The sequence below is a fragment of the Bombus impatiens genome, unplaced genomic scaffold (genome assembly GCF_000188095.3).
Source record: "Bombus impatiens unplaced genomic scaffold, BIMP_2.2 scf_0127, whole genome shotgun sequence".
Taxonomy (NCBI): Eukaryota; Metazoa; Arthropoda; class Insecta; order Hymenoptera; family Apidae; genus Bombus; species Bombus impatiens.
Window position 1 is genome coordinate 157,373 of NT_176546.1, and position 26,963 is coordinate 184,335.

The window sequence follows — 26,963 nt, forward strand, 5'->3', positions numbered from 1 at the left end:
GAATTGTCTGTTCTTATGAAGTCATCAATAGCCAGTTTGACATGATCCTCGTGTATAAATATTCGGCTATTTAATTGTGCTTGATTTTCAAGCGAAATTATGCTATGCTTTTTCATTTATAACTTCATCACCATATACGTCGATATTTGGCATAAAATAAACGAAAAGCCATCACTTTTTAGATATTTTAATTTAATTTTTTTTTTATCGTTGCATTTTTTTTATCGTTGTAAGGATCATTATCAATCATATTAGTTACACTAACATTATATATGTTACGGATGAAATTAGATAATTTAATATGTTTCAAGAATTTAAAAACGTTCGTACATGATTTTATATTTTTAGTTTCCTCTTATTGAAATAATATACGTAGCGCAGTTGTTATGTAGATTTAGCGTTTACGTAAGTTCGTAATTTATTTAAAAAGGCAACGATATCTATAAATAATAGATAAATCGGCAAAACTTTCTCAGCTACCTCGTCTTACGGATAAATTACTTTCTCGCTTTATTGTTATTTCGTCCAGCCAGTTTACATTTCCTCTACTTTGGTTATTTGCTTTCAATTAACGATCCTCGACTTACCTTTTTCGCCGCGCTGTAAACAACCATAACAAAGCAATTATTCACGTGAAACGCGTCCAATCGATTAGTTGGCTAAGGATCATGCTGCATCGAGGAAACGACTTCCGATTCGCTGGAGGAACAATTAGAGAAGGTTAAAAGCATTGATAACCCGGTATTACGTAAATCTGTTCATTTACATAAACATTGAACGACCGCACTTATGAATTTTATTGAAATGCCGAGCGAGTAACAAGTGAATCACGTCTGTCCTGACTGCGATCCTAATTGCTAAAAACTAACATCGTTGTCGGTGAAACTGACACATGACACTAATCATAATCCTAAGTTGTAACACGAACATTCGTCATTTGCATACTCGTGCCTATGATTCTTAAAGTGGTTCTAGTAAGAGATTTGGAAAGATTGTTACATATTTACGGTTTGTTTTGTGTTACGAAAGCGTGGAACCATTTTTGAAAATGCGGTCAAAGATTAAATCAATTGAAAATGTTTAAAAAAGCACTTCTCGTTATACGGGTATTTGTAAAATGAAATTTATATATAATATTATAGATAAAATAGAATATATGTATAAGTATATACTTAATATATTTCCATTCTAGATAATATACAATTATTTAAGAATGGTATTTTTTACAAGTTCGAACAAAAATTTTACAAAAGAGCTGGTCCGTGCGAAAATACAGCTCATCGTACTTCTGTTCATCACTGTATAAGCAATTATTATTACACTACGGATTTTTATACATTCATAGGAAATTTAGAATCGCAAAATCGCATAAAAGGCGCGTAACATCTAACGTATACAAAACTATATAAAATATCCGAAGTACGAATTACTTAGCGTAACATTCAGCGAATGAATTAAATTTTTATTTAGCTTCCATAATTTTTACTTATTTTTTCTAATTAGGTATATAAAAATACGCGTTTGCAGAAACATCCGCAATCCAGTTATTATACATATGATACAGCTATTACTATTATAACTGCAATCACTACGACTGTAATTTAACGCTATTTATTGAGGGCAAATGCGAAAATTTTTGATAGCGCTAATTTCGTGCTACTTTTCTTGCAGTGGACTTCCACTTCTTTGCCCCAGTTTCTTTCCTTTTCTACTCCTTAATTGTAGGCTGCATGTTCGACCGATTAAACATTCTAGAAACACGGTCGTTGTTTTCGGTATCAATGAGAGCGTGTTTACCAAACTATCGTGCCAATGGAATATATTAGCTTGGTTTTTCGTTTCGAAAATGCGAGTTATGCACGCGTCGAGCCCGTATCTCGAACACGAAGTCGATAGTGCGGTTAAATTAAGATTTCTTCCTTCATATTACCGTTCCTTTTCGTTAAATAAACGCGGTTTCGTAAGAGGGGAAGTATATTATAGGAAGCGAAATGCGTGACGTTGTTCGAACATACAAGGAATTGAGCATCGGTTTCCGAAACTATAAAAGAAGCCAATTAATTAGACGATGTGTACATAGATTGGATTTTCATGAGCTTAATAAAACCAGAATTTACATTAACTTCGAAGTAATACAAGCAATTTGGGCGTGTATCGGTTTGCATAAAATTCAGAGTATGTTGAAATACCATGTAAGAATCAAATTAGATTTAATTGATCAGCGATTCCAACCATAATACGTTTGATTAAAGTTAATAGTAATACTTGTTAGTTTCTTCTATTTTGAAATAGCTTCATTGAGAGTTCCCTCTCGTATTAATTTATTCTACCAATTCTAACGATTTAATCGAATTTTGAAGCGTGAAGTTCAAATTCTATTTCAATGAATAATTTAACATCTGATGTAGAGTCACTTTTAACCATTCTATTTGCTTTAATTTTTACTTTCTATCGTATATAATCGTAATATATTAATATATTACGACCCGAAATATGTTTCCTTTAGCGGAAAGCTCGTATTTTCATTTACATTTGAAATTTAATTTCTGTTATTTAACGGGAAAATCGAACCTGCGTTCTCCGGAAAAATGAAATATTTAGATTATGTGAGATATGAAATTTAATTATTGTTATTTAACATTTTTAAAATAGAAATTTTAAAAGATCGAGACTTTGACTTAAAACGCATTAAATTCTAATTAAATTCAAATCTAATTAGATTTAACCAAATTTAATTAAAAATTTGGACTGAAAACGCGTATTGGAATAAAATTTAGATGCTGTGTTTAACTGTTCTACCTTTAAAGGCACCGTGGAGAGGAAATAATAAATTAAATAACCAAGAGCAATGACGTTGCCCTTGTCCAACAATGGAAACATTTCCACGTGTCACTGCCGCACATCCTCTTTTCCAAACACGATGCGGGTACCTGCTTTTACATAAATAATTCTTACTCGCTAGAAAATCGTAATCAGCACGATCATCGCGTACAACCAACGTAACTTAAAGCTCGATTCTAGGAACACGATTCATTTTTGCTGAAACGCAAAATTCTATATACCCGTATCTATAAAACGATGTTGCACTTTTTCGTTCTCATGATATTAAATTTCGCGATTCTCACTTACGAAAAACGATTCAAATGCTCTGCTTGAATAGCAGATTGTGCTTTATCCAAAATTAACTGATTATATTTGAAATCTGATTATATATATATTTTTTTAGTTTTTGATTAAAAATTTATAAATTTAATTCAAATTAAACATTCAATTTTAAGTCTAATATTTTACGCTTTCATCTGCAGCTGTTACACAAACAGAAAAAGTATATGCACGAAAGGGTTAGATTAGAAAAAGAATTCACTTTTTTAAGACGACCAACGATCTAGCATTATCATTGTGAGAAAGTTTCGAAATTCGTGACCTACGTATATAGGTCTGTAATATATATATATTGCAATAGTGCAACTCTACCAATAGTGCTACATGAATCACAAACAGATTGTTTTTTAAACGAATCTCTTGAAAGAAAATTGCTCATAAATTAATAACTGATTTTTTTTTAAGTTATTATATGTCCAGTAATTTTTTAGGGGCCTTAATAAACCTCTGGTCGATTCAGAATCTTTAAATTCTCTAAAGACGGGTTGAAATAAATAGAAATGGAGCATTGGAGCTAATAGGAAGAATTTACAAAAACATGAAAGCTGTTGTGTTGACTTCTGAATTATTGAATTTCCATTTTTTCGTTACCATTTGACATTCAATCAGAGGTTATTTAAAATCTTTGTTTCAAAAGACTCATTTACTATCTTCATAATGGTGATTTTAACACGAGTTTGATAAAATAACGAGGTTGACAATATCTTTTTTATTTCTGAGATGTAACGTTTCTTGTTGCAATCATTACACGGAAAAACGATTTAAGACTATTACGACGACAACACAAGTCACTTCGATCGAAAGTGAAAACTGTTAACATCGAGTTAGAAAAACGATGAAGCATACGTACATTCGGATTTCTAAATCGTCTTTTTATCCCGACGACATTTCTCCACGGAAACTACGCTTTGTCCGAATAGCAAAAATCTGAAAATTCTCGCGTCAATTTTTTCTTCACCGTACAATTTCATAATATTTCACAGACGACAATCAAATAATTTATATACCGTAGAGTTTTATTTGTTTTATTATCAAATTTGATAACGTCATATTCAGGATATTCTTTGGAATTGATAATTTGCAACTTTTGATTTGTAAAACTTTGCTAATAACATTAGCCCAATATACAAGACGATCCAGTCAATGAATTAACGATACTACTTACGAAACCAAAGGCAACTACTTCTTTCATTTTTACCTGCTAAACTTCTTTCAAAACTATACTACGAAGCGAGGCGAAAGAAAGTCATAAAAATTCTATCACCGTAAGAAAGTGACAAAACCAACGTCAAATATACCGCGACAATGCGATGAAAACTTCATCCGACACGTAGACGCATAGCAACACGTAGCATAGAAACAAAAATCTTTTACTGTCTATTTGTAACTAACTATACCGGCACATCAGTCAAATCGACCAACGAAATACCAAGAGTACTGACAGAAAAGATTTTCTGTCTTAACAGTAGCACGTTTGTGTGTTCTTGCCTTAATTGCCGCTAAATGTCGACTTCGTGCATGAACGGTCGGTCCATTGACAGGCCGGCCACTTTCATTTCTCTATTCTCCGGCACAATCCTCTCGCCCTGTTACACTTTCCTTCGTCGCGCGGTGAAACAGCGAGCACGGACAGATCGAAACTCTCGTTTTCAATATCTCCGGCTGCCTCGTATGCACGCACCGTAACGGGCAAATCGTGGCCTGCGATTGTATAATGCGAACACGAGCTCCGATCGCTTATATGGCTCACGTGCTTTTGCATCTGTTCGTCGGACACAGTCGCGTTTAATTAAACGATCGTATTTGGAAAAGGGTGATTTCAGCGGTTTCGAGCTGAGAACGCGTCGTAGGAGTTTCAGTCTGACGACCAATCTGCCACTCAGAGGAGTCCGCAGATAGACGTCCATTCGAGACATAATTATCGGCAATCGTTCTCGAGAGTATTTCTCGCGAGTGAACACTGCGTTGAGAGCGACTACCCTACAGAATGAATTTAATTCTATGAATTTTCAATAGATACGTCATTTATACAGTTCTCGTTATTTCCACGTAAATAAATAATTTGTCCTTTGTCGAGATAAAGGCGACGACTTGAACAGTCACTCACAAAGCAACGTGGTAATTTTACTCCCAAGCGGACACTTATCTTAATAGCGACGAGTAGAGAAAATAATCGTCAACGGTGTAGGTGGGTGACGAATGTTGCACGATTTTCTAGGAGATAAGAATCGGCGAGAAAGGATGTTGTATTCTCTTGCAACAAGGTATCCTAGTCTCTTTTCTGAAAATTGTGTTAGTATATTGTAGTTTAGTTTACAAATGGAATTACAACTGTGGACAAAGGAAAGTTTATAAAGTGAGACGTAAATTTACTAAATGTTTTTGTATTTAACAAGAACAACGAATAAACAGAGTAAACGAGTGTTATCAGTATGGTAAAAAGTTTCGGTACAAAAGTTATTAAAATTAGTCTATTATAGTCTATCGATTAAAAATTTTCTTTTATCCACCGCTGTATTTTAGTTTCCTTTGGAAATGGGTATTTCGTGTTTAAGGAATAGAATGAAGGTAGAAATACGAATTAATATCTCGTGTCTTGTGTTTCTTTTTGGGAACGAGGATTAGAGAAGTCGTGAGAAATGAGCGAAACGAGTAAGGAATTTAGATTTCGTGTTTGCGTAGAATGGATTAAGATAATTTTGTTAGACGTAAATTAGGAAACTTGGACATCGATTTCTGTCGAATCTGGAATTTTTCTCCGAGTCATCCGAAACGAACAGACAAATCTTGGTTCGTCTATTTAATTTTGCTTGTTCTTTAATAAAAGAAAATAAAAGGAACGTTCACGTAATAGATAGAAAGTGAGAAGAACGATAGATAAATGACGGCGGTATTTTAGTTTGACTTGTTTTGTAGTCACGTGTATAGATGTAATGCGATTAATTAGAATGCGGAAAGCGAACGATGCATCGAGTAAATATTTACTAATTGAAATTGATTATTATTAATTCACTAGTATATACCTTCACTTTGCTTCAGACTAGAAATTAGCATGGTTGTGTTCTTCTGTTGACGTAGAAAATATAAAGGAAAGAAGTTCTATCGTTGTTTCTAGTCAAACAATTGTCCTACAATCTAGTTGCTTCATCGTTCGATCTTAGTTGTCCTACGTTTGATATACGAAAATGTGAAAAGTTATTGCAAATAAGTACATGCTTCTAAATGTATAAAATACTTCCTCACATCAATCAATTTTATCTACGTCAGTCTCCCTAGAAAAAAAAGATATTATTGCCTTTTTCAAGCTTAGCAAATTCATCCTAAGAGAGATTAAAATTAAACTGATTTTAAATACATTATGTATCATCAATCTCGAAATTCTTCGACCAGCGTGTTAGAAAGGGAAAGAAATACAGTAGAAACTGTATAAAAGAATTCTAATTAAAGCACCTCTACGTCTGATCTCCGAAGAACATGTACAAGAACTTGTACTCGTGCTAATGGTGATAGGTTTAGCTAGCCATTAAGACAAATTAGTATAATCAACGATCCTGAAAGGTGTATCTGATGCGAGAATAACTAAAGAAAACTCGAACAACGAGTAACATCGATCATGCGGTTCGTTCGAATCATTTCTTCGTTTCGGTTTGATAAAAAAACATCTTATCTAACGTAACAGTTTGACTCCAAGCGAAAAAGGAATAGAAGTTTCGCGTAAGAACTGAATTACCTAATTCTACGTTTACGCGAACGAACAAAGATTCGGCGACTGACTAATAATAATTGTGTATTACGTAGTTACACAGAATATACCGAAGGCTGACTTCCGCTTCTTTGGTCGAACGACCGATTTAATTTCCTCGCGGCTTTCACGTGTGGGCAAAACTGTTACTAATTGCGCGGAAATATTCACTGTCGGTTTCCTTCCGTCTGCTGTTCGATCGGTTTCCTTGATCCCGACCCACGACCATGGAATTTTATTTAATAAATATTCCAACTATCGCCACAGTCGTTTTTTCGTTCGTGCCAAAGTCCTGTCTCGATCGCAGGGCACTTTCACGCTTGGAGAAAACCAACCTTTCGATAAGTATTCACGATGAATAGTTTCATGCGCGAAGTAGGCCGTGCTCGATCGTTTTCTCGTGATTTGAAGCATTGCCGAATTTTTCATTTGCTCTGCAATTTCATTTCAACTCGCTTTTTAAATATTATATCGATCGAAGTTCTCGAGAGCACGTCGAATGTTGAAGTTAAGTGGAAGTTAAAGGGCAATTTTTATTGAAATATTTTGTCTATTCGTGATTTGTGACATTCCCAAATTTTTTATTCCATATAGAATTCGCCTTGGATTCAATCTTTACACATCACATCGATGCAGGTTCTCGAGAAGAGCTTGAAATACGAAGAGAAGTATGAGGTATCGTCGGAAAGCAGAAATACTTTGCCTATTCTCGATTTAAATTGTTCATTTACTCCGAAGTCTGATCCCATTTTGAATGGATGTACTTTTCTTCGTTGAGAAAGTGGTTTTCATTATTATCTACGTTGCTTCAGATTCTTTGATCGATCGATGTTCGGATTCTCGTTTGAAGTATAGTTAGAGAGCAAGATTATGATTCAACGATTATGATTGTTTGGTGACTTGAAGTTTTTCGTTTTGGAAAATCTTTTCCAGATTCCACTCTTGTTGATTATGGTATAGGACTGTAAGAATCGGAACAGATTCTTTGATCGATCGATGTTCGGATTCTCGTTTGAATTATGGTTGGAGAGCAAGATTATGGTTCAATGATTAAGTTTTTCGTTTTGGAAAATCTTTTTCAGATTCCACTCTTGTTGATTATGGCATGGAACTGTAATAATCGAAATATCGTTATTCGTATATGCGTCAAAAAATTGTCAAGTTCTTTGTTTACTCTGTTTTTATTCTTACGTAACTTTATTCTCACTAAACTGTTTCCTCCGTATTAGTCTTAGAAAATTTCTATTTGTATTTCAGTTCAATTTAAATTCGCTTTTCTCTTTGGCGAAAAGCCATTTCAAACGTCTCGTGAGTCGTAATTTTCAAAGAAAGTATTTTCATTGTGTTGATATTGAATGGCTGTTCCTCCAGTTGGAAAGTAAAACCGTGGAATTATGTTTGCTTTGAGCAGACAGTTCATTTATATAACAGGTCGCATGTCTATTAACTTACACTTATTATTAAATGGAATCATCTTTTCGTGACTTGAAACACCACTAAACCTATTCTTATTTCTGATGTTTCCTACGAAAGAAACATTCCTATTTCGAATTTATAGTACATTTACGTAACCACCACGTCCTTATTTAAGTTATACTTATTGTTCTATTCGACCATTTTCGCGTGCTTCGAAGCATTACTAGAATTTGTAATCTTCGTTTTCAATCTAAACGTTGTTTTCATTTGAAAGTATTAAATCGATTAGAACTTTCAAAGCAACCATCTTTTTTTATCGAATAAATGAACCATACAGAAGCTAAGTCGATCAGTTCTATCAGATAAAGCGTTCAGTTTCTAAAGAATTAATCATAACGTTCTGCTAACAAGATTTAGAAATTTGCAAGGAATAGATTTGAGTTTCAGTTTTACTTTTCAATCGCTTAAATATGAATCGCTGTTGTAAATAATTCAAATCATTCTTCGTTATGACGATTTCGAGATTTTTGAAGAACAGTGAAATAATTATTTGTTTTTACTAGATTTCCAGAATAAGACTCTCAAGATATGAAATATGTAATACAAATTTTACGGTACAAGGCGTCGATGGACAGGTTTCAAGAATATATGAAAATAATGGAGCATAATTTTTGTTCTCCAACTCTGCGATGAAGTAGGTACATAAAGTAACAGATGTTTGCTTTAGGAGAAGTAATTGAGAAAGTGCATACATATTTTAAAGAGGAAGCACCATCTTCCAACGATGTTATTACTTTTCGCTGACAAATACATAAAGCAAATGTTATATTGTGCATTGTTATGTGTCAACATATATTCAGAGGACGAAAGAAAGCCAGTGTACAAATCGGGGATGAATAGTGTTCCTCGAAGCGTAGCAGAATTATGTAATCTTGGCTTCTACAACCTCAGAGTAGATGATTCAAGCTCTGCCAAGCGAACACTATGGTATCTTGACCGCCTACGGACGCATTCCAGGCGTACCAGGATATTCAGGACATCCAGATCGTGAAAGTCACTTTGAAACAATCTGAACACCAACGGCATTAACCATCAAGACACCAGGTCGGCGAGATTTATTCCAGAATCTTCTCAGGTTCAACAATTTTGGATACCTACTTTTGACGTCATGAGACTCTCAGATGTATCATTTTTCCAAATATAATAAAACATTTGGAAATCAAACATTCTACAGAATTTTAATTTCTACGACTTGACGCTTAATAAAGCTTAATAAGCCGGAAAATATTTTATAATCCACGCACGCTGCTGACTCAAACTCCAGTCACTGAACTCATTACGTTGCACAATGCATGCACACCACAATGGCCTGAATTTAAAGGTATCGAGGGATTTGAATGTCCCTGTAAGCCAACAATTAAAACCCTAGAATTATAGATTACCCCTGTAGTGGTCTTTGAAAGCCAATAACCAAGATTTTAGGATCGCAGGCTTCGCTACGGAGCATTTAGTGAAACACACTACGAAACATCCAGAGATCGAAAGATTCTATAGAAGGACCAGAGGCATTTCGAGATGCGATAGACCATAGGACGTTGTAAAGTATTTGGTGCAAAATCCTACACAATAGGATATCTAGAAATATGAGAATCATATAGAAGTACGAGTTACCACAGCGCATTTCGATGTTCGAGATCTGACTATGAGAACCTGAGGATCGTAGGACATCACAGAGAACCACGAATGAATTTCAAAACCATCCGAGGTCCTTGATCTTGAAAACGAACGGGCCATCACACACGGATTATCCAAAATTCCAACGTCTATCCTCGAAAACCCTAAGTCTATGAGACCAACCATGAATCACCTCGCGTTCTTTTTCAAACACAAAACCTTAAACACTGGATCCGAATGAAATCTGCTTGATTAAATCGAAGCTATCAAGTAAACCATTTTGACAAATATCGTTTCATTTTTACCGAAAAACAGAAGCGTGCAACCGCGGCGACGTTTTACTAGCCTACGCTATTCATTTATATAACTGTGGGCAACTGGTTTATTAAGTTAGTCCGCGTCGTTATGCTCGTTCGTCAGATTGCGATCGCTCCATCTCATTCGACGGCGGCCGTCCGCAAAAAAGAGAAACTACGAAAGCCGCGGAAGCGAGTTATTACACTTGGTAAACGAACTTCGCGAACGGGTCACGGTTACAGTATTACAGTCGTCCATTCTCCAAACAGACGACTTCACAACGCGAAACTGGCCAGCTCGTTGCGATTGCAGCCAATCCAGACAAGTCGAACGGAACGGTCCGCGAATAGCTGAGCTTCCGCGGAGAAAATATCCAGGTAAAATGGACTCTAGAACAGAGTGGACCGGGCGATGATTCAGCAAGAGAACGAGATCTATGCTGGAAAATGATGGAAATTGAAAATTATTTACACTCGCTTCACGGTGCACCGTGTTTTGCCCGCTTCGAATCAGCTGTGCAACGACCGACGATTGCAAAAGTGAATCGGCGATTCTTTACTAGTCGAAAGTCCTTTCCCGCGAGCTATAATTGCGACGACTCTCGCCATGTTTAATCGACAGTACGCGGAGAGAGGAGAGCCATACAGTAACTTGAAAGTATTTGAAATGTCACGGGCGACGACCTGGCATTAAAGTTCCGAGCGATTTTCGTATCATCTTGCTTCGTGAAGCCGGAAAATTTCGTGTCTCTTAATTTCACTTGTTTCGCGTATCATTGTATACGTTTGTACGTATACGGTTCGTTGTTTTGCGTGTGTAGCAATCGTTGGTAAGCCCCTGACCAATTCCTTGGCAATGTTTCACTGAGCTAAGGTTGACATCATTTTCGTTCAGTCCTATCTTTTGATTCAGGAAATGGAAATTTTTGGAGTAGTTATGAGGTTAGTTAAAATATTCCATGATGTCAGGTATCTATTGTGAGGTCAAGAAGCGTGGGTGTTATTAAATGTGGTTTAAGGTCATTGAATTTTAAATGTATTTGAGCAAACTTTGGTGGTGTATGTTTTCTATGATTACTTGTGAATAAAATCATCTTATTTGCATTGTTTCTCGCATGAAATTTACTATTTCTTAAATTAAATAGTATTTTCTGTTTTGTCTGTGTTGTAATATATTCTTACAAACCTTTTTTCGTATAGATATATGTATTCTCTTATATTTTACTTCCTGGTATAGTACGATACTTGTGACCTATCTTTTTATATTTTATCAAATAATATTCTCTTGCCTTTGGATTTTATACAATCGAAAACGGCCTTCGTTCGAACTCATTCAAAAAGGAAAACGCTTTTTTCCTTCACTCCACGTCTTCCCGACAGCAAGCGCTCAATCAAAACCGTGTGTCTAGGGTACAAGACGACACTCACGGATTGTAAGACACACGACATAACGGTTTCGCGGCGTGCTGTGATTAAAAATACAGCGAATCGATGGTTTACGAGTTACACAGGTCCCAGTGGCTCGCTGTGATCGAAGGAAAAATAGAAAAGTTTACTTTCAATCGCGCGTAGCATTGAGCTCTCCCTCACGTGGAGCTCCACGTGAACGTAGGTGGCCTCTCGGTGGAACAGTCTGAAACGATACGAATCGCAATTAGGAAACCTGTGAGAGGAAAACAGTGCGAATCTCTTGTTTCTCAAATATACCGAAACTCTCAAACAAGTCCTTTTTCATATTTATACAAAGTGAAAACAATTTTTCCTCGATTCCCAGACATTTGCGGAGAATATGTAACATATCATACCTGGAACGTGATCAGTTTTACAAAGATAACAATTAAATCGAACTTTTTACTCTGTTATAAATTATTTCCACAGCCTTTTTCTATGTTTTTTTAACATTATGTACAACATTAAAGAATTATTTTCGTCTTATTTCGTACCTCTTTTTATATCATGTCAATGTTGGAATTTTTTTAATGTAAAAGTAATCTAACCGATGTTTGCCTCTTGCTTTTTGCAACCCACAAGTATGCATAATAAAAATGTTACGATAATTACATGGTAATTAGCTTGAAATACTAAAACGTTTTCATACGAATCCTTTCGTATTTATTACATAAGTGGTACATACAAACACGCCGACTATACGTGTATATTAAAATTCGCATTAACGTAGTAACAGATGGAGATTAGATTGCAGATAAAGGCTGTGTTAGAGCTAGAGGGGGTTCGGTTACAATTTATTCTATAAAATCTTTGACAATATCGAGATACCTTATCTACTAAGAATAAATGGTAGTTCGTACTACCAATACAAGGTTATTATATTTGATCTGACATTCAAATCATTTGTAATTAAGTACACTTCCGTCTGTAACTTACCCAATACATCAATCATAGCGATATGAAGTGTGCAGAACATAAAACAGTTCATAAAATGAGAACATGGTTACTAAATGAAACTACCGTTTGCAACAAATGTGCTTTATTTCAGAAAATCGATTTAAATTACATTGTATTCTAATTACATTCTAATAAGAAAATTATCTCGTTAGGTAATAATTTCGAAAGTTCTTCCATCCTCTGCCTCTTAGAGAAATGACATATAAGTTTTTAGAGGAAACCTCGTTACACCTCGTTTTGCCTTACATTAGAAGCATTCGATGTTTAGAGAATCAATTAAAAAGAAATTCGACCGCAAAAAGATACAAATAATTATCTTGAGAAATCACGTATTTCAAAAATGTCGCAAGATTAGTTCGCGATTCGAATCGATGTTACGCAACGATCAGAGGAGTCACTTTCTTTCCAGAATCACCGTTCATCGACGGCTCAAATTTCTTTGCGAGAAGAATCAGTGACCACAGCTATCAGCTGTAACCGCTGTGCTACATTTTTTACGTAAATGTAATTCCCATTAACGAATGATTTAGTTGGTCGACCGCGTACAGCAACGGTTGATCAGCGAACCACCACGTAGATTTTCCGAACGTAGGCTTCTCGAGACACGCGATTACGCAACGAGGTGCGTTCCATCTCCTCCGACAGCGTTTTCGTACTTAAGTACTTACTTACACATCAATAGCTGCCGATAAAGCTCACAAGAAACAGTTTCAAATAGCCATACGCTATCTTTATTAGGTTGTTAACCAGATGGACATGGTTGTCGCGGCTCTTGTCCGAGGAAACGAGTCTTGTCACTGAGTTTCGTTTCACGTTTATGTCGGACGGCTACTTTTGTCAAGGCTTCGGACACTAATTGGAGATTGTTTGTCAAGGCTTCGACGATTAACAGGAATCGTTTAATGGATCAGATTGCACTTCGTTGCTTCGACAATGGACAGATCGTTCTTTGCATTACTGGTTCGAATAAAGCAGCTTGTTTTAGAGATTGACGAATTTGTTCGCTTCTTTGTATCGGAGATAGATACGCAGAATGTCCCAGAGTTTAACGGCTTAACTTTCTTAGCGTGGGTATTATCGAGAAAGTTGAAAATCAAGAAAATATTTGACGAGTGTAATCAAGAAGAAAATGCTATATAAACGTAAATCATTTGAAGCTTTATTGAAATGTTATGGTAAAAATACGAGATACATATGAAGAAAATAGTAACTTTGCTTTTTATATCGCCTCCAATTTCACGCTATTGCACTTGCATGTATGCGTTACTTTAAAAGAGCAAGATACATCAAATAGATAATTAATACGTGTAGTGCACTAATGATCGCAACGAAGTAAAGTCAAAATAAGCTTCATAGAGTGATAGATTTAATCTTCTATCGCTGTTAGTTTCGTATTAAGAAGCGAACATTTCAAAATAGAGCATAAACAGTTAATGACTATTGATTTATCGATAGTAAACTTACTCTTATCTCATAGCATAGTAACCGCAACTCCATTACATGTTCTCCTCATATTACGTGTTTCTTTTATTACCTTCTGATCGAACTTTAAACGATCTGTGTTTGTAAAGTATCTCTTGCTTTATTATGTTTACATTGACAGAGTTTGACTGTTCCAAAACACCGTATACCGATTTATTCTTGTCGGTCGTTATCACGAAAACGGATGCTGTCATATGCGGTTGAACCTAGCTAGACATAACAATTTCTGATGCTAACTTTTAAAAACGATGCTAAACAATTCCTCTTAAGCCACCAACGAAATCACGAGCCGCGTACCAAAACCAAAGATTCAAATCCAATCGCTAAAACCTCAACCTACTTACTAAGTATGCACATGGGCTCGCATTACTATGCAACACCAAGAATGACCGTAAAAGGTTGAGATTAAATAACAATGATCGCGACTACGATTATCATCGATCTCGCAGGACAAAAAGGATGGTCGAGGACAATACCATGGAAGACGATCGCGATCACCGATCACGACTGACAATGAGGCGTCGCATCGATAGGTGGATTGAACGCATAAAAACGAGCCTGAATACCGCCAGAGGCGGCGATGACGGCGTCGATGACAACGAACACCGAGGACGAAGGAGACGGAGAAGTACTTACATCGCGATCGCACGCGCGCGCGCCCGAGTACCCGAGTTGTACTCGACTCTAGCTGTGTAAAGCTGTGGCGCGCTGATACGGTGAAAGCTGATATTTTGTAACACTCCTGCCATTCCGTTCCGTTCCATTCCATTCCATGGTATTGGCCGGTGCAGCCGTTCGCTTGCTCGCTCGCTCGCCTCTCGAGCAACCGCTCGTCTCGCGTAATCGAATGCGAGAACCCAGTGCCGGCAGCACAATGGTAGGCGCACCCAGAATACATTTTTCTCTTTGCTCGCGTCTACGTTCCGCGAGATCCTCGTTTCTTGGTACTAGCACCGCTGGTACTCTCGATCCAGGTTACAGGATAGAACAGGCTGAAAACCTAATACCGTATTATGATTATCTATTGAAACGACAGTTCAGCAGACTTTGCACAATTTTTGCGACTTTGGAAAATTCTAGGTGCTTTCTGTAGTTTTTTCTGTACTTGTTCGTAACTATGTACGAAAGGATGGATTTTATAGTTTTGGAAGATTTTATTCTGGCTGGCTTTCTTGCTTGTTTCTATAAAGTAGTTAGTTTCTTCTTTCTTTCTTCTCGGAGTTACGTATGAATAGATGGATTTCATAGTTTTTTATTGGCACGAACGAAGCAGGTGACAAACTTCTATTTCTATCTCGCTTACACTTTACGTTTCTCACTCTCAAATCTACGAACAAATGACGAAACAAATGACATAAACAAGGATAGGATTTCGACTGTTTTATCGTTTACCTTAGTGAGAAGAACGAAATGTGAATAATATAAAGAGCTGCTGATTCATGCTAGCATATTTCTACTTAAGATACTATTTCTGGTTATGTGAAAAATAGGTTTCCAACTCTATCAGTGTCATGGTGTCTAGAATCGACTCTGTAAAACTGTAAGCAGCGTCCATTTTTTTAAATATACACTCTATATAAAGCAATTGACTTTTTGACTTTTATGATTTGATTTTTATCATTCCTATAATTTTTCTGAAACACTATACAAAAATGCGTATTATCAACAGTATCATTGTTCTTCAGCATAGCGTTCTGTGTAACCCTCTGAATAACTTTGCAAAATTCCGTTGAACAAGGAGTGTCACGTGTAATGTTGAATTCCGGAACAACTTCTTTTTTATTTTACGAGGTACCATACGTGATAAAATGTTACGTAGACTTGTGCAACTTTAGATTAAAGAGAACTAAAGATTATCTAGGAAATAATTCTCGCGTACGATAACTGTCTTGCAGGGTGAATTTTAGGAGACATTTATCAGTTTCTGTGGTTCTCTACGTATCTATACAAGAGAGATAGCGTTACGTAATATTAGATTTACCCTTTAGGATAACATCTTACACCACACTCTCTAACCTTTATACCCACGTTTATTTATCGCGTTAACACAAAGGATACCAGCTATATGCGAGATAATTGTCACTTAAAATGATTTTGTTTTAACTACTTATTATTTAATTAACCGCATTCTCATATTTGCATAAAAAATCATTTCTAATAAGATAAACGAGAATGCATCAAAAGTAGATTTTTTTTACGATATAATTTTAAACTATCATTTAATTACGATTGATGTTTAATAATATTTGATAATAATATAGTGAAATAAACACGCAACAGAAGTGATAAAAATTTGTATAAAAAGTAAGTGTCCTCACTAAAAATATCTCTGCAAATTCCCGTGTGTCTGTCAGAGTCGCTGTCCATAAGTTGAGATTTTACGTGTTAGAACATCGCAATAATTATGTAAAAACTATTACTCATTATTAATAGTATCTGTGGTTTTATAAGGTTCTGTGTGAAAGGCACTCTATACGGTAATCATTTCGCGGGATGACATTGTTAGTGGCTTCTGTAATTCCGCTTGCTCGCTTGTGAAAGGCAATACTGCGTACTATGCAATGATCGTTTTCAAGGGTGGCGCCTCTAATGGTACTTTGCAGCTTCTATAAACTTGAGTAATTTTATACCAAAAACAATGCTCTTACGTATTACGCAATTATTATTCCTCGCAGAAAATATCTATTTTTATTTTATTATATATTTGACAGAAATTTTGAGAAAATTTACAGATTATTAAAATCAGTATCGCGTATCTATTTATTCATAAGCGAAGAGAGTATTGTCATTTACTTTACTGTTATTCCGTGAATAGAATCTCTTTCGATATAATCGTAACATTTCATCGTACGATTTCATGTGATTCTTCGTAAAAGGCAATGCTTCACTGTCCTCCAAGGGTAGCATCCCGGCGACTTCTGTAATTCTATATTCTATGTGATTCCGTGTAAATTGTACATAAAATACGGGAACTCGATTTCACGGTCACGCTGGAAACTCTTGCTTCGAAATCGTGTCGAGTTATTTAGGTTGAGAAATACATTTACCTTGGACCATTAATTTCGATCCTCAATCGGTGAGTTAAATTTTTCTAATTATACGAGATGAATCTGAAATAATATAGCGTTTGGATTCTTTTTTTAAATCACGCTAATTTGTTTGAACTTGCCGATATGGATTTGTTTAACGAGAGAAACTTTGAGGAGAGATTTCTGAAACGATCGTTCCGAACGATGATGAATGCTAAAAGTCAATTTGTATAAAAATAGAAAATTTCGTTCAAGGTGAATGCTCAATTTACTTAGTGTTAAATTATGACAACTTGCTTCGCGGAACAGGAAAAGATATTGAAAAAGAAAAAAGGAAGAAGAAAAGAGAAAAAAGAAAAAAAAGCAGCGAATGTCAATATTTCATAGGATGCTAATTTTTGTTTGGATTTTCTCTTTTATATTACTATACTATATGTCTCAGAGATAATTAAGTGTCAAAGGTGTTATTCAATATCGAATGCTAATTTGTTTATATAATGGCAGATTGAATTTTCGAGCTGGACACAAAGAAACTTTGAAGTAAATGCGAACGAACTTTTGGGATTCTTCGAGCGACTGGTATCTTGATCTACAGTCCAGTTAGTCCGCACACAGGGAATTTTGATAAGTCGTGGCCTGGCTTAATTTGCATTGACAGACCACTTACTGTTCAAATATTATTCAACAATCTTCAACGTTGACCGAAGTTGGGATCGTATCATCCATGTAAATCACGTCTCAAAGTGCAACTATTTCAATGATGGAGGAAACGTGTATCAATTCTTAGTAAGGTAAATTCTTTCCTACTTGAAAACTGGTTTTGACGAGTTAACATCCAAGACAAAAGAATTCCATTTTTACGTCGTTAGGAATGACATTTCGCTTATCGACGTGATTAGCGTTATTTTTAAATAATTACATCCTTTTTACTTCAAAATATTTATTTCTTTTTCACATATAGGAAGCTCAATTATATACGATTCCTTCGAAGAACATATCGTTCCGTACAGATCCAATGTTAATATTATTTTTCATACAATTCATAATATTCTACCGAATCATATCTTGATGTTAATTCCTCCAATAATTAGACTAATTTTACTCAAACGTCGCTGTTTAAATTTCTAAAGCAGACCAATGTTTTCAGAAAATGATAAAACTCAATTTGTGATTTCAACTGAGCCACTAATAATCTATTATTTACAGCGGTTGCTGTAAACGATCAATTAAGAAAAGAAATATTACAAACACACAGTATGACAAGTGCATAAATAATAATAAAACGATATCATAGCATATTATTCGCGACAAAAAGAATCTGTTTTAGTTTATATCTACGTTACTGGTACGCTAAACGTGATCTAGCTTATAGCTATCGTCGTCAATACGACACCCATGCGAAACAACGTCTCAATTGACGTGATATTATTCGTCGTAACGTGACATCATTTGTGTCCCTGTTCAATTATCATGCACGTCCATAGAGAAAACAACTGGACATTTTCCACGTATAATTCGCAGACAATTTAGCATTCGAAAGTTGAATAGCGATCGATCGATCGTTCGATCGCCAGTCTCACGTTTTAAATATTCAGTGTCGGAAAATGTGCGTGACCTTGACACGCCGCTCAAAGATCGCAATCTCTTCGATAAAGACGCGTTCTGTACGCTCGTCGCGTCTATCTGATTTGCAGTTTATTCTGACAATCACACGACTGGTCGTTTACTTTTACATTTACATTCCAGTTGGAGACAATCAAATTGTCCAAAAAGTTAACCATCGATTTTACTAATTTTATTGCGCGTAAAACACCCGAGAATTGATTTATTCTTGATCGTTTTTAACGTGTTCAGCGTCGAGTGTTCTAGAATTATTTAGCATAGTCCACTTGCATTTGCACTTCATCAGCAGCAAATTCTCTTTTTCCATTTTTCTGCTAATATTTGGGCTTATTTTATTTTCTCAGAGAACAGGTTTCTCGGATGAATATTCAGTGGATGAGAGATTCGGATGTAGCTTTTGGAATGATATCCACTTTTTAGGAGTATAAACTCTACCGCACGTATGAGTATTTGAGTATGTATAAAACAAAAAACGTTTATTATTGCAATATATTTGACGAACATTAAATATTTCTTGGTATATATACGTACATAATTGTTGCAAAAAAGAATATCTTTTTTAAAATAATGTACAAATATAAATATGTATGGGATATTAAATATTTCTAAAAGTCTATGGTTTTGTGTGTTTATATTTGGCGGGGCAAAATATAGAGAAATAACCTACTATTTTTTCTAAATAAGAAAACAGATGGTTCAGTGAATGTACTAATATCTCTTATTACAAAGCACAACGTTTCAAGTAATTCTCAAACATATTTAAGATTACTCCACGCGATTTTCCACGGTCCACCTTGTATATAATATATATCTTGTATGTCCAAAACCTAAGCATTAAGATTCCATTCTTTTACCAAAAAAAAGGATCTTTTTCCCTTTACAAATATGCGCCCAAACAATTTCATTCTATTATTATTAATCATTCTACGATACTATAGAGTATATTATACGTATATAATATAAGGTATAATTTCCCACGAAGTTGCTTCGAAACGATTTAAAATCAGACCATAATACATAAGAGAACACAGTCATAGCACTCATAGCGGAATAACGAGCACCGTTTTGTCCGTTGCACGGTATTCAAGCTCCGCTGATTTATTTATTTCAGTTACACCGCGGTTACGCAACGCGGCCGTTGCTCGTGTTAAGGAACGGCAGGATCTTTCGATTTCTTTCGTTAATTGCACGACGGAGAGCCGTGTAATCTGCTACGATGGGCACGCTCTTTGCTCTGATATCGTTACATAAAACCATTTTTCTTTCTTCTCTTTCTCTTTACTCGCGCAACCTCCAACCGGTTGCAGAATCGACACAAATTTTTACCATCTTACATTCGCAGAGTTTTTGACGAGACGAACGAAAGGCTACAACTTTTGTCATTTATCGTGCAGTTGTAATAAATTTTATAAAAGGCTGCATCATAAAGAATTATATTATAATTTCAATTCCAATTTCCAAGACCCCCATGTTGCACTGGTGTAACATTCTTTTGTAATAACGCATCAAACTCTGCTTCTGATTGATATCTAACCTTCTGTCACGAAGATCTTTCATTTCGTTGCTAACGAACATCTCTGTGTTTTAGTTTGAGAAATTCGCCTATTTCTATAGAAATTAATATTATCAAATTAACCCTTTTCTACCGCTGTTCTATCTTTTATTTAAATTATGTTATGAAAAATATGAATTCACGTAGAAACCCGCGGTCTAATTATTCCACAAGACCATTTTTCTTTCGATATCTACTGTGAAAATCGGTTCGCTCGTACGAGTCGACTCGCGCAACTTCATGGTTCCAGAACCGATCTACAAAACCTTGACGCGTTCACGTTCGCGGAGTCGACGCTTACTCGAGTGAAAGACCGTCCAACGTTTCGATGCAAGAGGAAAAAAGTCGTTCGTTTAGCCGAGCGGAAATTGCTTTGGAAATTCGACACGAAGCTCCGGTGGACGGTCATCCGGCAAACCGAATCGATCGGCAACTTACTTTTCCACGATTATGTTGCTTAATGGCTTAATCCATAGTGAACGCAATGGCGATCTCGATGGCGACGGCGATGGCGAGCTAACTTCCTGGTGGGCGATTTATATAGAGTTCCTACTGGCCTTCTTAATTGCAACGCCGGTAATTGATGGATATCATATGGTTGAAAACAGTTTCCGCAATGATCGATAGAACCGCTGCTACAATGTGTCTAATGCGTGCAGAATCGTGGGAACCGACGCTTGAAATTAGTCCTGGTCGTGCGTGTTTGGCTAATAATTATCGAGTTGAATTCGATGGAAATGAAATTAAAGTTTTGGCCATCAGAATCGAAATGTTAGGTGAGTAATAAATGAAGCGAGGAATTTAGGTTGATCAATCTTTCTTCTGTTCAATATTCTCGGTGGAGCGTAATAATTATTTAATGTATTATTTAATCTATTTGAAATTGAAATTTTCGGCTTGAGGATTGAACTGTTAGGTGACTGCTAGATTAGACGAGGAATTTAGGTTGATGAATCTTTTTTCTGTTTAATATTCTCGGTGGGACGTTATAATTATTTAATGTATCTATTTGAAATTGAAATGTTGGGCTTCAGGATTGAACTGTTAAGTGATTGCTAGACTAGACGAGGAATTTAGGTTGATGAATCGTTTTTCTGTTTAATATTCTCGGTGGAACGTTATAATTATTTAATGTATTTACATATACAGGTAAACCCTCTGTTCACTTCAATGTAACGCGTTCGTATTCATGAAGTTCAAACAGAATTGCAACATAATACTCGGTAGACTCGGTAACTTGTTGAAAACTAAATCAGGAGAAAAATCCAAGAAAGTTGAAAGTTATAGAAATGTTTGAAAGGTTTCGTGTGATTAATATATTCGACAATTGACACATAAAAATATCAACGAAATGTTCATTTGGACAACGTTATTGGACGTTATTGAATATAAGACAGTAGCAGTAGACGTTATTATCTTTCCATTTATATATAAATCTGCTATAGCTCTATATGCAAATGTGACAGTAAAAGTGTTGAAGGTTCTAAGTGAGCTGTTTATCAACTACGAGTCGAAGAACTTGATAAACTTGACTTTTTTCGGAAATATGCAAATTTCAAAATTCGAAGTAATACGAAGAGTAAAGTCAAACATACGGAAACAAAGATATTCTCGAAGACTTTTCAAAGCAAAGAATCGATCGTGCTGCTCTATATGACTCCGAATTTGACATTCGTTTACTAAGGTATGTTCGAATTTAATTTGCGAAATAACCGGGTTTAAATTAATAAAGAGAACACGATTAGAATCTCTTCGATCGCGAAAAATTTTGATTGTATCATTGAAAAGAGAATACTGAGGAATTTCCAACAGTATTTCAAACAAAAGATTATAAATTGGCATTCAGTTTCGGTTTGGTTTATTATACTGCAGACAAATTATGTAAACTACAGTGCGAGCGCACGATATTTCTTAATACAATTTATTTAATTTATTCTTTAATACAAGGTAGGTGAGGAATTTAAACTTCAACGTTCAAACGGACACTTCATATGTTATAACTTAATAAATTATACATTAAGTAAAAGTTCATATCAATAGAGTTTGAGCAAACCAAGATCTACTTTGCGTTACCAATTCCAAATGATTCATTCTTTTATCCACACCTGTAACGAGTATTCGATAACGAATTTGAATTGCGAACACGGTTCGAAGTGTCACCGTTCATTAGAAATGGCTCGTTAAGTGGTTTATTATCGTATGTACAAACGTTGCCAAGTAACGGATGACAATTAGCAGGATGCAAATTAATTCGAAGCAAGTCGAAATACGCAATACGTATATAATACATGTTCGTTTATTCATGATGCACCGTTCACGGTAATTCCACGAGATTTCTTAATTTTCTAGTTACGTTACAAACGAAATAAACGCAATCGTGCGCAGGTTTTAATGATATCGTGCACTCACCCAGTACAAATCTTACGGGCCTGTGTAAAACAGTTATTTCTACGTGTAACTTAGCTACCGTCAAGTATGTAATAGTTACTGTTATAATGACGGACGAGTCGCAACTCATACTTACAGCTATTACTTTTGTAACCGCTATCCTTGACCAGAAGTTCCACATTTACATTCTGCATCTCTCAATCACCACGTCCGCGTCTAAGGAAACAACTCGTAAACAATTTTATCCAGCCAAATCCGCTCGAAAACTTTCGTTAAATGTGTTTTCTATCTATTATTAACTTTCGTCTTCTAGAGACCGAGAAATTTAATTTACAATTATTTTATCGTGACAAGGAAGATTTACGTTGGTATTGTTCAAAGATTGTTTATTACTATTAACCCTCATTCATTCCCTATATCGATGCAATATGTTACGATAAATTTATAAGTAATATCTCCTGCGATTTGTCGTTTCTGAATAATGTGAATAACGTCATGAATATGTAGAAAGCTCTTTTTCTTGCTTCTTAAGACTAGAATTTGAAAAATTTAGCTAGTTAGTTTTTTGTTACAGTTATTTTAATGTGTTCCAAAACTACGATTTATTCAGATGATCGATGAAGCTACAAAAGAATATTTTCATTTATTTTCTGCACCGCCTTAAATAATGCTAGGTTGTAACGTACGAACGATATGAATAACGTATCTGAATCTATAGAAAGCTTATTTTTTACTTCTTAATGGAACAATTTCCAAATTTCTATCTATTTAATTATATTAATTTTTTCATTATGAATCTTTTACCATTATATCAATTTGACACCAAGAGATAGATTAAGCTCAAAAGATGATAAAGAAACAAGCGTTAAATATTTAACGCGGAACGGTGAAATACTTGCATATTATTATAACTCACAAGTGTGTGTATAAACTTTTTAGAACAGGAATGTGCCTTTCACCGACTAGGATATTTAAAAAAAAATTACAAGAATATTAATATTTCGATATCATAATAAGGTATTTCAACATTTTATCATATTACGTTTTAATTTTCTGATAAGTTTTTCATAAAAAGTTAAAATACCATTTACAAGTTGTATTATATGCTTAACATAACATATTAAGCATAAACTAACATAAAATACAAATGTATTATACGAGAAATATACTACTTCTATATTATAACTTTTTACACTTCACAGTCTTCACACTGACAATAGATAATTTTCCACAAATCTACGATCTTCCAATTTTAGTGACTCGCATTGTCACTTTTACTTCCAGCTTTTTCATAAAATTTTCACAGTATCAAGAAAGATGTTTCTTGAAAGAACAACATGCCTTTTTCCAACTAGTAAATAAAATCGAGTCTAAGAATAAATGAACGAGAGGATAAAAACCTCCGGGTACACTTCGACGGAAGTGCGTCATGGAGTTTTATCATTCGTTGCCTTACTCCTCGTTTTCTCCATAAAACTCAGCCACCGGATTTTCAATATCCGTGCACACATGTAACGAGCTCACGTTTTGGTTCACGTTACCGGCCAGACAGATATCCATCTTGGATCCTCGACACAATTCGGCGGCAGAACACGTCCTTCATTTCGTTTCATTTCACGTTCCACGCGGCAAAGAACGACGGCCACGAACGCCAGTCCGGCATAAGATAAAGTCGTTTTCACGCTCCTTCAGTTTCGGACTTGTTCGATTCACCGTGGATCCTGGGTTTACGCCGGTTGAATACGGGTCAAGGTTGAAAATCGCTGCATACTTATTGTAGAAGACCGGTTAAGCGCGTGTACTTGTTTGGGGTAATACGACGAGGTGGTTGAAACGTGTTCGAATTGGATTTGAAGATTATTTTCGGAGAGACGAGTGAAAAAATGTATTTTTTGTTATCTATCGTGTTGTAATAAATTTTATGAAAAAAATAAAATAAAATAGCGATATTATAATCTTAATTTAATTTTCAACTCGTATAATGTCACATCAATGACAAAACTGGTAATCGTTGGATCATTCGTGATGCATTGATAATTTGTAGGAATATTAATTTTAAAATAGCGTTCGGGAGATCATATTTTGAGTTTTAGTCATATTCGCGGAACTATTTAAATTGATTTAGATAGTCTGTGTTTTTTTTTAACCAATTAAGATAAAAATGCTAATGATTGTCCTTGTCTAATCTTCATGTTCTCGCATACTTGTTACGTCCACAGTTTTGATAACCAGGTACTAAAGAAATTGCATATTTCACTATTTCCAACTTCTTCTTTTCCTTATTTCTCTATCTGCATTTTAATAACACGTACGCATAGTAACAAGACTTTCTTCGTAATAGTTTAAAGTAATAAAAAACTTCAATTAATTCGTATAGTTCATATCGCTGTTATAAATATATATTTTTATAAAAGTTGGTAGTAAGAGCGCGTAAGTAATAAAAACACAAACGAAAGTGTTAAATGAAACTAATTAAATAATTAAAGAAACGAGTATCGAAAAGAGCGTGAGCAACAGAATTGTAACTAACTTATTGTAACTATGTTAGATTTTGAAATATGAGAGATCATTACGTTCTTCACTAAATAATTAGACAAATGCCATGTACTTTTCTGCTAATTTGTAGAGCCAAGTTTCATACGGTGTTATTGTAGGTAGACATTACATTTTCTCATTACAATCAAGAATGTCATCATTTGCATTCGTATTGTCTCTTGGATGGCAAACGAAAAGAAACTTGCGTATAGTAAGCAGTTATTCCGCAAGCATGCCACGCATTTTACAATCCTATTTTGATTGTAATTTACCTTCGGATCGTCAATTATATCAACAAGACTGTCACAATACCATTTTCATGTTAATAGAAGACTTTGCACATACGACAATTAATGCTTTGTATTTCCGGCTGGGATAACTACAGGTTGCTAAATGTTTCCGAGTGTTTCCAAATAATTTTTTCGTCTTCGTCTTGACATAATTTTCCACTTTCTTTTTTATCAATACATTATGTTTCTTATACATATATTGTTTTTACATTTCTTTTTATACCATATAACTATTAATCTAAATGAATTATTTAATCGTTCATCGATATTTAACACTAATTTACGATCTTAAAATTAATTTCATTAACTATACTAACCTTCTTCAATTTATAGTTATTCGATTTCTCATAATTAAGGAAAACAAATAAAACGAATAAGTAAAATTATAATTTCCTAACTTCCTGTCCCATTTTTGTGGAGAAAAGCAGACTTTCGTATGTAAGATTGATTTTATTTCCCTATTCTAAGAATAAAATGAAATATCCCATCGACCAATTTGACAATCGATGATAGGTGGTCTGTCGTATCACATCGCTTTCCGACTCGAGTCACGGTCGAAGTGAAATTGGTGTTGGGAACAACATTGCGAAATATGCATACGAACCTACTTAAGGTTCGGTCTAGTTCGATACAGGTCAAGGTTGAGGTATCGCAAGAGACGCAGTATAAAAACAGTGAGCTCGAATCATCGCGAACGTCAACTCGATTTTTCAATATTCGTGAAAGATGAAGAAACAAGGCATTGTCCGAGGCTATTCGTTTCGTATCAATAATCAGTGTATATATAGTATCATATTATATGAATGTATTAGTTCAGGTCAGACAGATCAAAACTATTAGAAATTGCTTTACTTTTGATAATGCGTCGTATGGATCAATATTTTGCAACTCACTTTGCGAAAAACAAAAAGCACGATCTTCCGATGTTCATAATGTTTTCGAGAACAAAATCTCTTTATTTTGAAAGGAGCCCCTGAACTCCAAATAGGAAAATTATGATAGACATACCTTATCGTGTCATTTCTTCAAATTAAATAAATTAATGTTATACAAACATTATATTATTATTACTAAAAAAACTAATAAGAGAAAGACGAGTAAACTTTTTAAGTCTCCAAACTATTTCTTCGAACTAAATAAATTTCTCGATGAGAAGTTACAATAAATTAGACAGGACATTTTCAAACGGAAAAATTAGAAAATAATAAATGGAATAGAAAATGTTAGACAAGAACGGCTGAATGCATGGAGCTTGCGTCTCGGTTCGGTCATCGATCGTCGGTGAAAGGAATAATGCTCTGAAAACCTTATCCGAATGGTATCGTGCCATGGAACAATATAATTGTCGGATCAAACGCGATCAGAACG

General features: G+C 35.1%; 1 protein-coding gene across 5 annotated transcripts in view; it reads left to right on the forward strand.

Annotated features, from left to right (window-relative positions):
- The window catches only part of LOC100745771 (A disintegrin and metalloproteinase with thrombospondin motifs 4), a 94,571-nt gene that overhangs the window by 3,501 nt on the left and 64,107 nt on the right, over positions 1-26,963 (forward strand). The window lies entirely within an intron of this gene.